Source organism: Saccoglossus kowalevskii, chromosome 5, assembly GCF_978046115.1.
Source record: "Saccoglossus kowalevskii chromosome 5, keSacKowa6.1, whole genome shotgun sequence".
NCBI lineage: Eukaryota > Metazoa > Hemichordata > Enteropneusta > Harrimaniidae > Saccoglossus > Saccoglossus kowalevskii.
In genome coordinates, this window is record NC_140645.1 from 7,075,205 (window position 1) to 7,080,605 (window position 5,401).

Sequence of the window (5,401 nt, forward strand, 5' to 3'; positions counted from 1 at the left end):
AGTGGTTTCATAATGTGCGTATCACCATAGAATGGAGAACACATGGTTCCATATAGTGCGTGTTACCATAGAATGGAGGACACGTGGTTTCATATAGTGCGTGTTGTCATAGAATGGAGAACAATTGGTTCCATATAGTGCGCGTTACCATAGAATGGAGAGCATATAGTTTCATATAGTGCGTGTTACCATAGAATGGAGAACAATTGGTTTCATATCGTGCGTGTTACCATAGAATAGAGAACAATTGGTTTCATATAGTGCGCTTTACCATAGAACGTGGAACAATTGGTTTCATATAGTGCGCGTTACCATAGAATAGAGAACAATTGGTTTCATATAGTGCGCTTTACCATAGAACGTGGAACAATTGGTTTCATATAGTGCGCGTTACCATAGAATAGAGAACAATTGGTTTCATATAGTGCGTGTTACCATAGAATGGAAAACATGTGGTTTCAAATAGTGCATGTTACTATATAACAGAGAACACGTGGTTTCCTATAGTACGTGTCACCCTGGAATGAAGAACAATTGGTTTCATATCGTTCGTGTTACCATGGAATAGAGAACAATTGGTTTCATATAGTGCGCTTTACCATAGAATGGAGAACAATTGATTTCCTATCGTGCGTGTTACCATAGTATGGAGAACAATTGGTTTCATATCGTGCGTGTTACCATAGAATGTAAAACACATGGTTTCATATAGTGCGTGTTACCACAGAATGGAGAACACATGGTTTCATATAGTGCGTGTTACCACAGAATGGAAAACACATGGTTTCATATAGTGCGCTTTACCATAGAATGGAGAACACATGGTTTCATATAGTGCGTGTTACCACAGAATGGAAAACACATGGTTTCATATCGTGCGTGTTACCATAGAATGTAAAACACATGGTTTCATATGGTGCGTGTTACCACAGAATGGAAAACACATGGTTTCATATAGTGCGTGTTACCACAGAATGGAGGACACATGGTTTCATATAGTGCGTGTTACCACAGAATGGAAAACACATGGTTTCATATAGTGCGTGTTACCACAGAATGGAGGACACATGGTTTCATATAGTGCGTGTCACCACAGAATGTAAAACACATGGTTTCATTTAGTGCGTGTTACCATAGAATGGAAAACACATGGTTTCATATAGTGCATGTTACCATAGGATGGAGGACACATGGTTTCATATAGTGCGTGTTACCATAGCATGTAAAACACATGGTTTCATATAGTGCGTGTTACCATAGAATGGAAAACACATGGTTTCATATAGTGCATGTTACCATGGGATGGAGGACACATGGTTTCATATAGTGCGTGTTACCATAGCATGTAAAACACATGGTTTCATATAGTGCGTGTTACCATAGAATGGAGGACACATGGTTTCATATAGTACGTGTTGCCATAAAATGGAAAACAAATGGTTTCATAAAGTGCGTGTTACCACAGAATGGAGAACACATGGTTTCATATAGTGCGTGTTACCACAGAATGTAAAACACATGGTTTAATATATTGCGTTTTACCATAGAATGGAGGACACATGGTTTCATATAGTGCATGTTACCATAGAATGCAGAACACATGGTTTCATATAGTGCGTGTTACCACAGAATGGAGTACACATGGTTTCATATAGTGCATTTTACCACAGAATGGAGGACACATGGTTTCATATAGTGCATGTTACCATAGAATGCAGAACACATGGTTTCATATAGTACGTGTTACCACAGAATGGATGACACATGGTTTCATATAGTACATGTTACCATAGAATGCAGAACACATGGTTTCATATAGTGCATGTTACCATAGAATGGAGGACACATGGTTTCATATAGTGCGTGTTACCATAGAATGGTGGACACATGGTTTCATATAGTGCATGTTACCATAGAATGCAGAACACATGGTTTCATATAGTGCGTGTTACCACAGAATGGATGACACATGGTTTCATATAGTGCATGTTACCACAGAATGGAGGACACATGGTTTCATATAGTGCATGTTACCATATAATGCAGAACACATGGTTTCATATAGTACGTGTTACCACAGAATGGAGGACACATGGTTTCATATAGTGCATGTTACCATAGAATGGAGAACAAATGGTGCCATATAGTGCGCGTTACCATAGAATGGAGAAAAATTGGTTTTATATAGTGCGTGTTACCATAGATTGGAGAACACGTGGTTTCATAAAGTGGGTATTACCATAAAAAAGTGAACACATGGTTTCATATAGTGCGTGTCACCATAGAATGGAGGACACGTCGTTTCATAAAGTGCGTGTCACCATAGAATGGAAAACACATGGTTTCATATAGTGTGCGTTTCCATAGAATGGAGATCAAGTGGTTTCATAATGTGCGTATCACCATAGAATGGAGAACACATGGTTCCATATAGTGCGTGTTACCATACAATGGAGGACACGTGGTTTCATATAGTGCGTGTTACCACAGAATGGAGTACACATGGTTTCATATAGTGCATGTTACCATAGAATGCAGAACACATGGTTTCATATAGTACGTGTTACCACAGAATGGAGGACACACGGTTTCATATAGTGCATGTTACCATAGAATGCAGAACACATGGTTTCATATAGTGCATGTTACCACAGAATGGAGTACACATGGTTTCATATAGTGCATGTTACCACAGAATGGAGGACACATGGTTTCATATAGTGCATGTTACCATAGAATGCAGAACACATGGTTTCATATAGTGCATGTTACCATAGAATGGAGGACACATGGTTTCATATAGTGCGTGTTACCATAGAATGGAGGACACATGGTTTCATATAGTGCATGTTACCATAGAATGCAGAACACATGGTTTCATATAGTGCGTGTTACCACAGAATGGATGACACATGGTTTCATATAGTGCATGTTACCACAGAATGGAGGACACATGGTTTCATATAGTGCATGTTACCATATAATGCAGAACACATGGTTTCATATAGTACGTGTTACCACAGAATGGAGGACACATGGTTTCATATAGTGCATGTTACCATAGAATGGAGAACAAATGGTGCCATATAGTGCGCGTTACCATAGAATGGAGAAAAATTGGTTTTATATAGTGCGTGTTACCATAGATTGGAGAACACGTGGTTTCATAAAGTGGGTATTACCATAAAAAAGAGAACACATGGTTTCATATAGTGCGTGTCACCATAGAATGGAGGACACGTCGTTTCATAAAGTGCGTGTCACCATAGAATGGAAAACACATGGTTTCATATAGTGTGCGTTTCCATAGAATGGAGATCAAGTGGTTTCATAATGTGCGTATCACCATAGAATGGAGAACACATGGTTCCATATAGTGCGTGTTACCATAGAATGGAGGACACGTGGTTTCATATAGTGCGTGTTGTCATAGAATGGAGAACAATTGGTTCCATATAGTGCGCGTTACCATAGAATGGAGAACAATTGGTTTCATATCGTGCGTGTTACCATGGAATAGAGAACAATTGGTTTCATATAGTGGGCTTTACCATAGAACGTGGAACAATTGGTTTCATATAGTGCGCGTTACCATAGAATAGAGAACAATTGGTTTCATATAGTGCGCTTTACCATAGAACGTGGAACAATTGGTTTCATATAGTGCGCGTTACCATAGAATAGAGAACAATTGGTTTCATATAGTGCGTGTTACCATAGAATGGAAAACATGTGGTTTCAAATAGTGCATGTTACTATATAACAGAGAACACGTGGTTTCCTATAGTACGTGTCACCCTGGAATGAAGAACAATTGGTTTCATATCGTTCGTGTTACCATAGAATAGAGAACAATTGGTTTCATATAGTGCGCTTTACCATAGAATGGAGAACAATTGATTTCCTATCGTGCGTGTTACCATAGAATGGAGAACAATTGGTTTCATATCGTGCGTGTCACTATAGAATAGAGAACAATTGGTTTCATACAGTGCTTGTTACCATAGAATGGAGAACAATTGGTTTCATATCGTGCTTGTTACCATAGAATAGAGAACAATTGGTTTCATACAGTGCGTGTTACCATAGAATAAAGAACACGTGGTTTCCTATGATGCGTGTTACGTGTCAGCATATAATTGAGAACACAGAAGAGGCTGCACGAAATTTTGCATGGGGGGGGGGTCTGCTCACAAACATTGCGCCGAAGACGTGACCTTACTAGGTGGTCCGAAATTTAGACCCCCTGAAACGCTGCATTTTGAGGGTCAAATTTTGATGACACAAAGGGTTTCAGCTTGATTTAGGAGGGGCGACGCATTTTTTTCGAGGGGACAATTTGTTCTATCGATATTTTACATGTTCACATAGATTTAATTTAGCGTATTTACTAGCGAACAATAGAGAAATTGAATGACAACTAATCTAAACAGTACGTTATTGGTGGTCCATGATACTATACGTTTAAATTCAAGTAGTATTCTCGTGTGTAATCTCAATTCGACCACCGTTACTCGTGCCAATACAGACATGATATATTGGGTGAACGAAAATGAATCCCCACAGCGCCATCTTGGATGAGGGGAAGGATCTCTTACAAGATAACGCATGAGGCGAAGCCGAATATATTATTGCGTCTTTATCTTCTCTGAATACAGTATGACGGTGTAGGGCATCTATTATTGATGTTTTAAATCAGCACCATCAGAATTAAACAAACTTGGGGGCTTTTGTTGAAATGAATTTACTTAAAAATAGAGTGAAGATGACAATGTGACGTAATAAAAACCTCTGATTTTAATAGTGCTTTTATATAACACTGACTAAATCGTCACAATTTAATCGACACTCATTGTACTAAACACACAACCGTCCAAAAATGTGCCCCGAATATGAAAAATGAAAAAAAAAAAACACGTCATGATGATCAAGTACCAATCGCGTCGGAGTACAAATTACGCTTTATTGTTCAATACACATTACGCAGACAGAAAATATCATAGCTTGAAAATAAACGTTTACCCCATACAGAATGTAAATATGTATTTCATTGTGACGTATTTCATGTTTGGTATTGCTGTTCTCTTATATAGTTCAGGGAGTATGTGAGTTTTACCATACTGCACGCCTGGATGGGTGAGAGAGCTCAGTAGGCAGTTGAAAACTGGACCAAAAACAGATCTACGTTAGGCGCTTTTTGGCCAAAAAATGGCTCAAAATTTGTCATTTTCAACAAAAAACTACCAATGTTTTGTTACTATTGCCGAACAATTAAAAAGAAACGGGGGTAAAAAAGTTGGGGGGTCAAAGGTACCTGGAGGTACCTGTGGAAAATGGGCAACGAGGTAGAACTTGTTATCAAATGAGTGTGCACATAATCGACCAGCGCCATCATCAAATG